Consider the following 12,798-nt stretch of genomic DNA (forward strand, 5'->3'; position numbering starts at 1 on the left):
AGTCTTTTTCTCTTTAAAATGTTGTTATGCTTGTCTTTTCCACTATTTTCCTTTATCTCTTTGAGAATACTGATTATACTTGCCTTACATTTAATTTTTCGTTTATATTGTTTTTGGCCCGCCAACTCTTCTTTATGCGATGTAAGGTAGAGGGATTTACCTCAAATTGGAGATTTTCTAACTTTACAAGCTTTGTTGAACTACTCTTTGTGGGTCTCTCTCCACAGTCAGCAACGCTACCCTTAGGGATCCTCCATTCCTCCTCTGTGGTCCTAGCAGCAATGGTGGGGAAGAGCCAGCCAAAATGCCTGAGCATCTACTGTTATTCACCTTCTACAACAGCAAGGTAAGAGTTCCATTCTGCTATTTTCCTACCATCTTACCACCCATTTTCCTACCTTCTGGTGCTGTGCTGGTGGTACTGTTGCTGTTGTTGTTTCTTACTGTAAGCAACAACCCATGCAGTGCAATATGAGAAAAGAAGGAATTAGAACTTAAGAGTTTCTCCTCAAAATTCTATTGTCCTTGTACCCAGCTCTTTTCATATCTAGGTTGTATTTCCATACATGAAAAGCAATCAGATTATGTCTTCATAAGAATTCTCAGTCTGCTAATTTTAGTTTCTGAGAATCAGCCCATACCATCACTTCTCTAACATCCACACAATTATATCCAGGGAAAAGAATCCAGATACTCATTCGTTTATCAAAAGCTAGGGAGGTTTCCCAACTATCCTATTACAAACTAATTCAGTTCCACAAGATTCTATGTACCTGGCACAATTGGGAAAAAGTATATATCATGATCTCAAACTTCTAAGAGAACTTTCTGTTTTGCTGGAAAGGCCAATTTACTTATATAAAAATCTCTGAGGAATAACCAAGTTGTCAAAGTTTTAAGTTAAATAGTCCTAAAATTGATATGATAAAACCTCTCAATATTACTCAGACAATAAGAAATAACCAGTGCATCCTGTGAATAAATAAGAGCAGGTAAGTGAGGAAGATAGAGTGTTACAAGTCTTCTAGCATCTCTATCACACAAGTGCTATGAAGTAGTTCTTGTTTTGGCAGTATCTCCTCTGAAAGAGAATAGCAACCCTAACACTGACCTTGAACTGCTTTTGAGTTCTCTAGAGTACAGTACTTACAAGTATTTAAGTTGAAAATTGCTTCTCTCTTTTTTTTCTAGGGCGAGTTTTAATTGCAGATAAAGTATTCTTATGGAAAGAACTCTTTTAAATTTGATTTATTTATACATGTTCACAAATGCCCATTGTTAAATCAACCCAGAAACTTTCACCTTTTACCTTGATAATCCCTATGTCATGGCAGAGCTGTATTTGTTGACATTGACAGTCATTAACTTGAGCTGTTGTAAATTACCTCTCCCAGTCAAAAGTCTATAATATGTCTAAAAGGAGATTGTTTACCTATGTGCAAAATTATTTCTTTTAGGTCCTCAGTACCTTAAAGCTGTCTGTCTGTGCACTGAAGATCTTCCAGGATTAATTGAACAAAGAATTTGGTGAAGACTTCTGGGAAATTATCACAAAAGACAAATCATAATAGGCGGTTGCAGCAGTAGAAATGCTCTTTTAAGAAAAGCCTTTCAACGGACTCTGAGAGTCTGAATCTCCTACGGGTTCTACGAATAGCAGCAGCCTTGGTTGCAAATCAAGGGCATGATTGTAGGTACACAGAGCTCGGCCCAGGTGGTAACTGACACAAAGGGTCAGCCCTAAATGAAACTGTGAAGACGGTAAAATTCATTTCAGTGCACACAGCAGTGTCTTTCTCCCTCACCTCTCCTCCTCTGAAAGCTTTCTTAATGCTTGAAGTTTTCCCCTTCTCTGACAACACAAACTCATTTAATCATGTATTCATTCAATGAACAATTTGTAAGAGTCAAGTGCCAGATGCTAGAATTATTAAGATACAGAAGGCATAAATTATAAACTTAATAACTCATAATCTGATGGGGAGAAAGATACAAAATAAATCATATGATAAATATAATCATCAGAGTTCAATACCACATGTAAACATGACTCAAAGAAGAAAGATTTCAACTTAAGAAGTCTCAGAGAAAGTTTAAAATGGGAAAAGACACTAAACCAGGTCTTTAACCATTAGGTATGGGGAATAAGAGAAGGGGAAAGAGTATTCCATGAAAATTAACTGAATGTGCAAAAATAGAATAAGTTATAGCAAACTGCTCCACACTAAGGTATGAAATTGCTAGGATAAAAGGCAAAATTTCAGGTTTATGGGATAAATCCCTAAAATATGAATTTATAGAACCTGACAAATTACGAACATTATTTGGCTTTGCAGGGAAACCTTTCCAAACCCCCAAAAACAATAATGCTGTTTCCTGTTAAATATAGAAATCCAGTCTTAGTTCACATCAGGTTTCACAGTTTGTGTGTCTGTCTCTCTCCCCCCATTGCCATCTATTTTTCTATCTTTATCTCCTTTTTAGAACATACTCACACACACACACTCATTCTTACACACAGTCACACGTGCATAGTAAGCAACACCTGACATGGACCACAGTGCTATAGAATATGTCATTCCAGGATGACAACAGTGGTCAGAACATTTGTTTGCTTCCCTGGTAGCTCAGACAGTAAAGCGTCTGCCTACAATGCAGAAGACCCGGCTTTGATCCCTGGGTCGGGAAGATCCCCTGGAGAAGGAAATGGCCACCCACTCCAGTATTCATGCCTGGAAAATTCCATGGACTGAGGAGCCTGGTGGGCTACAGTCCATGGGGTCGAAAAGAGTTGGACACAACTGAGCGACTTCACTTCACTTCATGCTAACAGCAAGAAGTCTAATCAGATTGTTTTCCTACTTGGCCAGATTTAGGGAAAGGTCAGAAAAATGTTTTGTTCTGTTTCTTTTTTATAGGAAAGGTCAGAGAAAAAGTCTAGGGAAGAAATGTTTTGAGCAGGCTAAAAATAGCAGGCATGATTGAACACTCTAGGTAAATCCCAAAGATGCTGAGAATCAGGGTCTGTGGTTCTGTTATAGAATCATGCCCCCATTATGGAACCATGCCCCCTCCTACCAAGTTATGCAGAAATGTTTCCTCACACCAGGTCTGTGCTGCTTTTAAGATTTTTAATAACTACTGTCAGATATGCCAGTTTATTTTTTGTTATAACTTTCTGTTTTGATGTTGGAGTAGCTTAGCCTAATGGTATGATTTTTGCAAATCTTTTTCTATCTACAGCTGTATTTCATCATCTCCTCTGAAGACTATATCCTCTATGAAGTTCTTGTTAGCATACCCTTTATTGGCTGGCTCCTTGTGGATCTTAAAAAACACAGTAAAAATAGTCCTATCATGGCTCAGCAGGTAAAGAAACTGCCTGCAATGCAGGAGACACCGGAGACATGGATTTGATCCCTGGGTTGGAAGATTCCCTGGAGAAGGAAATGGCAACCCACTCTAATATTCTTGCCTGAAAAATCCCATGAAAACAGGAGACTGGTGGGCTATAGTCCAAAGGGTCACAAAGAGCTAGACATGACTGAATGACTAAGCACAGCACAGTACAGAGAGTGTTTAGAAGAAAATAAGCAAATCACTTCCTTATTTCACTGCAACACTTAGCAGTTTGTGTTGAACCACATGTGCTTTGATAGAAATTTGCTGACCTGTGCATTAGGCAGACAGACCAAATGACAATCCATTTGTACCTAGAAATTAAGTTGATTATGCATCAAAATCAAAAGGGTAAAATTCAGAATATATCACTGTGCAAGACAACTAGATACCAAGCAGCCCACCCGGATCAAAATTGAATTACAATTTGAAAAATTATCAAATAAATGGAATTCATTTTAGTAAACAACTGAACTTCAAAATCATCTACGCCATGGCCATAACCCTTGGGTAAGCCAGTATCCCCAGTAGATGGGCTAATATTATTTTCAATTAGATTATCTCACAATTTTGAATCACTTTATTTGATGACTTAATTGCATTGTTTAAAAGGCTTCACCACAGCAGACATACAGAAATCTATTTTGAGGCAGAACACAAGTTTCTAGGTCTGCAAGAAACATTAAAAGTTATGGATTAATTTTAAGCAAATAAACTCCCATCTACTAGATAATAAGCTATATATGGATGATGGAAGATGAGCTTATATACAAAATATTACCTCTAATTCTTCTATGAAAACCAATTTTGTTTTTCAAGCTTTGAAATTCCAAATCAACATTCTAATATTGCACAGAGGACTATAATGGACAGCCTTTCATTTACAATCCCAAACTGCAAGTGTCCAGTAAAGAAGAAATAATATGGTCCATACTACCACAAAGAGGGGATAATAACAGCTAACGCTGATCCAGTCACCACTTGACCTGGGACAGCACCTAGAATACAGGAAGTCTCTCAGCTTCTAATGAAATTGGAAACATGGAGCAAATCCTATAGTAGTCTACATCCAAGAGGCGAAGAGCCGACTCATTAGAAAAGACCCTGATTCTGGGAAAGACTGAAGGCAGGAGGAGAAGGGGACAGCAGAGGACAAGACGGTTGGATGGCATCACTGCCTCAATGGACATGAGTTTGAGCAACCTCTGGGAGATGGTGAAGGACAGAGAAGCCTGGGATGCTGCAGTCCATGGGGTTGCAAAGAGTTGGACACAACTGAGCAACTGAACAACAAATACTATATTAAAATGTAGGAGAAATTCAATAGTCATAAACTATAACTTTCCATTATCTACAAATGTTTGGGATAGCAGTGCTTCTAAGCCTCTTTTCCTCTTCAAATATCTTATATATGAGATAGAAATCGTTTTCTATTAGTCTAATCATCATTTAAAAAACTGCCAAATTGGGTCATGTTGTGATGCTTTTTGGATTATTCTTTGATGTCATTTACAAGGATATGAATTTTTTCATGTGAGTAATGACCCTGGAGGTTCTCTGGTATGACAGGAACCTAGAGTGTGGGATGTCAACCACAGCAGTCTGTCTGAACTGCCCAAACACTTTGCTACAAATGGACAAGCTCCTTGAATGTACAGGCTGCATCCTCAGTACTTAGTGAAACATCTGAAACAGTAAAGATTAAATAAGATTGCTGAATAAACATAAATCTAGAGCTCTTTAAAGTATTACACTTATTTATATTCATGCCATTTCTGAGACTAGATTATATTTTCTAATAACATTTATCATTTCCTCTTATAGACATGTAATATGCTTAAAACAGAAATCATGAAAGTACAGAAAACCATGAAGAAATAATTGCCTATCCAAAGAAAATTATTATATTTCTCATATATCCTTTCAGTATATCTTTAAATTGTTTTCTTTAAGTTATGTTTTATACATTGAGTCTTCTAGTTTTTCATTTAAAAACATATGGTGTATATTACCCACATTAGCAAGTATCAGTCTTAAAAAATCATTTAATGATTAATTAGCATTTCATCATATGTTGTTCATACTTATTTACACACATTATATCAATAAATATATGGGGCATATGTGTGTTATTGCCCATTATTTTTTATAGGCAAGATAAACAATGCTTTGTATTTAGTAGGTATTCAGTTAGTGTAGCTCAATTGTAAAAATGGTTACAAGAATGATTTTTACCATAAGAGGGGATAAGCCAGTGGATTTAATTACTGATATTGTAAAAATTTCCCACTTTCCACTGATATTCTCATTTACTAAATATTCAATTCAAAATGATTCCATTAAGAACTGTTACCTGATGCTATTATTCAGAATTGTGGAACTGAGATTGAAATGTAAATTTCATAATTTTTTTCCTAAAATAGGATCTTAATAGGGTTAAGGGTTGATAAATATTAGATCTCACAATAATTCACCACTCCACAATGTAGAATATTCAGCAGTATCCATAACAACCATGATTCTTTAAAGATATTTTAATTGCAACTTTCCTTGAAATTGTTGATGGTTTATTGTGACAATATAAAGACAACTTAAGGAAGACTATTTATTGATAAATGGGTTTCTAACCAAGATGATAGAGAATGAGATTTATATTCTGCTTTTCTGACAAGGCAATGGTTGTATCTGAAAGGAAAAAGATGCAAGATACTGTTTCTGTGCTATCTATTTGAAGAAAAGAATAACATTAAGCATATGAAATTAAAAGAATGTCACATTCAGGTCCCAAACAATTAAATCTAAGAAACTAAAGGAATTTATACTAATCAATCAGCCAGGAAACAAAACACGATAAAAAATCAAAATCACTTCAAATCAGAATTTTAGCCCTGGTTTCCTTTGGAGGTTAACATGGGATGGCATTGCATGAATGTGGCCAGAAATTACTCCTGTATTAAGAACAACAAAACTATTTTTCTGTGCATGAGAGAATGTGCATTGGGCATCTAATTAACACTAAAGTTCTATTTTTTAATATATTCTGAATTATTGGGTAAGTATAACTGATAGTCAAGTCACAACAGTATTGGGAATAGGGATACAGCTTAAGGAAGAGATACTAAGGAGTCTACTGGAAGCCATAAGAAAAAAAAGTCATAACAAAAGAATAGGATGGTAGAGACAGAAGATTTTACTCTGTTTAGGAGTGTGGATGAAGGATGAGTGGAAAGGAGAAGGAAAAATCAACCAGGAAGAGTAATTCAAGGTGCTGAGAGCAGTGAAGCTGAAAAATAAAAGAAATACAGTTTATTGTTTCTTATGTGAAACTATGGAAAAAACTGTAAAAGGGTTCTGACGTCTGTGTACAAAGTATCATGTAAAAATCCTGACTGTCCCAATGAGCTCTTTATTATGTGTATCTCTAGCAATATTAAAACATACTTCCTCCTAAACATTTCCAGTGTTGTTGGCAGTCACCTTATATCAAATTTTCTAAGATTTTAAATTTAGTTGTATAGAATTTATTTTAAAAATTTGGTGTGGGAAAACATCATCAAAATCTGTGCTAATCACTTGATACAAAAGTTATCAACATTTTCCCATGACTAATAAGAATTATCCAAAAGTATCTTGATAAATGATTTTTATTTCTATATGAAAATTTATTTTCAGTTTCTAGGAAGTAAATGTGCTTTGTATAATTTCATTATTATCAGGGCAGCCATAAAAGAGAAACTTCATTTTGCGTGGTTCCTTGAGTTTTCATTTTAGCAAATATTTCACATTTCACCCCTTGTGACAGGCCATCAGGCTAGACATTACCAGTCCACCTTCCTCCCCTGGCACATAGGAAGACTATTGCCCAAACTCCCTTTCTACAGGGTAGGATTGTATCCCTGCATCTTGTTGAAAGAATGTGAGTGGAAATATTCTATACTGCTTCCAGGACTGACCAAGAGTTCCTCTCACTCACTCTTTGCTTGTTGCCAGATCAAAGCAGAGAAACCTATGGAGAACTTTGAAGAAGCCTAGAAGACAGCAGTGCCACGATGGGAACAGCTAGGATTCTTTCTCATTTTTCAAAAGGCCACACATTAAATATCCAAACTGTGGTATAATCCAGAAATAAACACTTATTTTGTTCAGTTACTGAGATTCGGGGTTTCCTATGGCAGCTAGCATTGATCATTGCTGAATAACAAACCTGCCCTTAAAGGGTTTCCTGTTGACATGACTGATTTTGTGTGTAAGTGTTAGGTTTGGGTAGTTTGAGGAGCATTTTGTGATGATTGTTCTCTACAAGAATTTAGGAAAATTTTTTTATTGAGTTCAAAAGAAATAACTAAATAAGTGGGTTGTTCACACCACATTACCAACTGAGCTACTTTGTAATCAACCAAAGACTCTGCATATTTATTCCTTCTGAATATCAGTTCTCTAAACTACCTCAGGACTTAAATATTCTGAAATATGTTGTTCCATTCAGTTCACAGCTAAGTGATATTAGTATTCCTTGATTACTCATTAAAGTCAGCAGCTTTACAGAATAGAACTGCTCTCTTTTTTTCCTGATGGTCAAATACTGTGTAAAAGAACTGTAGATATTCTGGAATGGGAATGAAACTTACAGACTACAGAATTACAACATTTTTCAGATGAGCAAGCTGTGTTTTAAGAAAGGATAAGGGATCCAAATAAGGTTTCAGACAGAGCTGGTTGGCAGCAGAGCTGAGATTAGAATTATCATCCCCTGAATGCTAAATTATATTCTTACCTGCAACAGTTTTTTGACAGCAGTGTCAATCACAGGACTTCTGATATCCACATTCATTTTTAAGTGATACCAGCCAGCCCACAGACAAATCTTGTTCAACTTGATTCACTGGTACCCTACCCTTTCCTATTTGTAAAGATAAGTAATCAAAGAGTAGACCCTAATATAAGAATAGTCAATCCTCATGTTGCCCTGCAATCTAGATTGAGATCTGGTGTGTAAAGATGAAGTGGGCCCATGGTTTTTGGAATCTGAATAGGGAAACATGGAGAGCATTAATCAGTTAGCAGAAGGATCTGATATGGAAAGTTTATATAAAGAGAGAGAGAGAATGATGTAGGTCAGGGCCATGAGGGATCATGATGAGGCCAAGTTATAGCGGGGGAATTTATACTTGGAGATAACTGAAGTTTCACCAGGGGGAGATGCTAGAACCAGTGAATTGCCAGAGTTCCCTACATTTCTGATGTCTACCTTGATCTATTCCAGTACCAGTCAATAAGCCCTCTGTATCTTATGGTGACCTTGGTGAGAAACTGTCTTTACAACAGAAAAAAGGAAGCTATATAGGAATAGAGAAACACTTTCATACATACATCCTTCAACTAAATGAGAAAAACAATTATATGTGGAAATAAATTACAAGATAAAATATCAAAATAAACATTTACAATTTTAAACATGTATCAAAAATGTAAACAAAATTTAAGGGCATACAAACTGAGTATAAATATTTACTAAAATTATTTAACAAAAATGTAAATAACTTTACTGTATAAAGAGAATGTACATGTGGATAAGAAAAATACTAATGCTCCAGATAACCACAATGGTGTGACCACTCACCTAGAGCCAGACATCTTGGAATGTGAAGTCAAGTGGGCCTTAGGAAGCATCATCATGAACAAAGCTGGTGGAAGTGATGGAATTCCAGCTGAGCTATTTCAAATCCTAAGAGATAATGCTAAGAGATGAAAATGCTGCACATAATATCCCCCAAAATTTGGAAAATTCAGCAGTGGCCACAAGACTGGAAAAGGTCCATTTTCATTCTAATCCCAAAGAAAGGCAATGCCAAAGAATGTTCAAACTACTACACAATTGCACTCATCTTACGCGCTAGCAAAGTAATACTGAAAATTCTCCAAGCTAGGCTTCAACAGTACATGAATCAAGAACTTTCAGATGTTCAAGTTGGATTTAGAAAAGGCAGAGAAACCAGAGATCAAATTGCCAATGTCCATTGGATCATGCAAGAGAGTTCCAGAAGAACATCTACTCCTGCTTCATTGACTATGCCAAAGTCTTTGATTGTGTGGATCACAACAAACAGTGGTAAATTTTTCAAGAGATGGGAATACCAGACTACCTTACTTGCCTCTTAAGAAACCTGTATGCAGTTCAAGAAGCAATAGTTAGAACTGGACATGGAACAACATATTGGTTCCAAATTGGGAACGGAGTATGTCAAGCCTGTATTTTGTCATCCTGCTTGTTTAACTTATATGCACAGTACATCATGCTGGATGAAGCACAAGCTGGAATCAAAATTGCTGGGAGAAATACCAATAACCTCAGATCTGCAGATGATACCATCTTTATGGCAGAAAGCTAAGAGGAGCTAAAGAAAGAGCCTCTTGATGAGAGTGATAAAGCTGGCTTAAAGCTCAACATTCAAAAAACGAAGATCATGGCATCTGGTCCCATCACTTCATGCAAATAGATGGGGAAACAATGGAAACAGTGACAGACTTTATTTTCTTGGGCTCCAAAATCACTGCCGGTGGTGACTGCAGCCATGAAATTGAAAGACACACACTCCTTGGAAAAAAAGTTATGACCGACCTGCTGCTGCTGCTAAGTCGCTTCAGTCGTGTCCGACTCTGTGCGACCCCATAGATGGCAGCCCACCAGGCCCTGCTGTCCCTGGGATTCTCCAGGCAAGAACACTGGAGTGGGTTGCCATTGCCTTCTCTGATGACCAACCTAGACAGCATATTAAAAAGCAGAAACATTACTTTGCCAACAAAGGTAGGTCTAGTCAAAGCTATGGTTTTTCCAGTAGTTAAATACAGATGCGAGAATTGGACTATAAAGAAAGCTGAGCGCCAAAGAATTGATGCTGGAAAAGACTGAAGGCAGGAAGAGAAGAGGTAAACAGGATGAGATGGTTAGATGGCATCATCAACTTGATGGACATGAGTTTGAGTAAGCTCCAGGACTTGCTGATGGACAGGGAAGCCTGGTGTGCTGCAATCCATGGGGTTGCAAAGAGTCAGACACAACTGAGCAACTGAACTGAACTGAATGGTCCAATGAGATAAGATGAAATGATAATGGACTAACAGTTTAGAAAAGATATAGAAAATGCTCTTACTTGCTCAGTTATGGCTAATTCTTTGTGACCCCATGGACTGAAGCCCACTGGGCTCCTCTGTCCATTGGATTCTAGGCAAGAATACTAGAGTGAGTTGCCATGCTGTCCTCCAGGGGATCTTCCCAAACCAGGGATTGAACCCAGGTCTCCTGCATTGCTGGTCGATTCTTTACTATCTGAGCCACCAGGGTAGCAGGACAGAAAAAGCTAAATAGCATTTAAAAATATGCTTAACCTAACTAATAAAGAAATGAGAAGTAAGTCAACTACAAAATATCATTTTTACTTATCAAATTATCAACTATCTATGAAATGTTAATAATATTCTTATAGCAGTTTGGTAAGAAATGTGATCTCAACTTATGCCCAAGTCATTCTTGAATTGAGTCATTCTGGAAAACCATTAGGCAGCACACAACTAGAGTCTTCAAGATGTTTATTCATATTTACCCAATAATCAATTCATGATTAGAGGTGTACACACAGATTTATATCAACATTATGTTAGCATTTATCACAGTTTTCTGTACATGTATGTGACTGTAGGCTATCCTCCTCATTCATTCACTTTGGTATCTCCAAAACCCAGCACAACACCTGGCATAGGGTGCCTGACACAGAAAACACATTTGATGACAATTTATTGAGTGAATAAAGAGGAGGGAAGACAGTTGCCACAGCATTATTTGAAACAATAAAGAAATAGAAAAACATATCCTATAAATGATTAAATAATTTATAGTACATAAAATATATAAGCATTAAAATTATGCTTTATGAAATCTTAATACAAGAAATTAATTAAAAGTAAAAGTTAACTGAAGCAACTGTACTAATATTGTATATATTTTCTAAGTAGTTTCACTTGGATGTGTTTTTTGTAATAAAATGGAAAAAATATATGGGTGTTCAATATGAAAGCACAATATTTTAAAAACTACCAGTAACTATGTAATCAGCATTATTTAATAAAGCAAATTAACAGTATGTTCTTATCTACATTCCTAAGAGCGTATAGAAGTCAATTTAAGAAATATATAATTGTGCATATCTACTGTTACAATTCAGATTTCTAAGGACTAAAGACTAAATACCCTTAATCTATACTTTTTCCTCAAAAGTCAATGAAATTCCTTTTCTTTCTCTTTCTATAGCGTATTAAAGAGCCAACCTACAATTTGTACTTTGTAACTACCTCTAACTCTTATCAAGGAATAGCAAACTTATTGTGCCATCAAAACCTATTAGTAACTGTTCACAATTTTTGACTCCCTATAGTTTTCATGCATATTCATATTCTTAATATTATTGTTGTTCAGTGTCTGAGTCATGTGCGACTTTTCACAACACCATGGACTGCAGCACTCCAGGCTTCCATGTCCCTCACCATCTCCTGGACTTTTCCCAAGTTCATGTCCACTGCATTGGTGATGCCATCCAACCATCTCACCCTCTGTCACCATCTTCTCCTTCTGCCCTCAATCTTTCCCAGCATCAGGGTCTTTTCCAATGAATTGACTAATTTGCATCAGGTGGCCAAAGTATTGGCGCTTCAGCTTCAGCATCAGTCCTTCCATTGATTATTCAGGGTTGATTTCCTTTAAGATTGACTAGTTTGATTTCCTTGCTGTTCAAGGGACTCTCAAGAGGCTTCTCCAGCACTACACTTCAAAAGTATCAATTCTTAATATTATACATGTTAATAAAATGCTTAGTTGAAAAATACATTGCTTCAATCCTATTTCATAAAATTTTCTCCTTTAAAGAATAGGTGATTATTCAGTTTACCTTGTACATTGTATTCCTTTAGCGTGGTAAGTGTGATTTCTTTAACAAGGTAAATTTCCTCTGACTTGTGAGAAAAAGTAAATTGGAAAATGAACCAATTTATATTTGATAGGAACTCAAGGAAACATACTGCAGGAGTTTCAACAAGTGCATTTTCAGTTAAAAGAAAATGATTTATGGGCTGAGTCTAAGCTAATTTTTCTGCACATATTTATCACTAATCTATAAACCTAGCTACTCATTTTCACATCTGGGTGTACACAGAAATCATTGTTACGAAATCAGGTATTTTGTAACACTTTTTTTTTTTTTTAAGCACAAAGCAAATACAGTGTGTTTGCTTCTTTCATTCACCTCTCAGCAACTAAGCTTAACTCAAGTATGCATTTTCCAAAGAGGAGAGTGAAAAAGTTGGCTTAAAGCTCAACGTTCAGAAAACTAAGATCATGGCATCATGGTC

The 12,798-nt window shown here is 36.3% G+C and overlaps 1 long non-coding RNA gene across 5 annotated transcripts in view; it reads left to right on the forward strand.

Annotated features, from left to right (window-relative positions):
• The window catches only part of LOC147371065 (uncharacterized), a 166,496-nt gene extending 159,606 nt beyond the window's left edge, over positions 1–6,890 (forward strand). For 4 of the 5 annotated variants that reach the window (XR_015166245.1, XR_015166249.1, XR_015166247.1 and 1 more), the window contains 2 exons: positions 228–346; positions 1,458–1,903. This is a non-coding gene — a long non-coding RNA (uncharacterized LOC147371065). Of the gene's footprint in view, positions 1–227; positions 347–1,457; positions 1,904–3,243 lie in introns of those variants that run through there. The other variant, XR_015166246.1, reaches the window with a different exon arrangement.
• Positions 6,891–12,798: the final 5,908 nt, after the last annotated feature.

Source organism: Bos grunniens, chromosome 6 (assembly GCF_055505025.1).
Source record: "Bos grunniens cultivar Pamir isolate PY7600 chromosome 6, Bosgru_T2T1.0, whole genome shotgun sequence".
Classification (NCBI taxonomy): domain Eukaryota; kingdom Metazoa; phylum Chordata; class Mammalia; order Artiodactyla; family Bovidae; genus Bos; species Bos grunniens.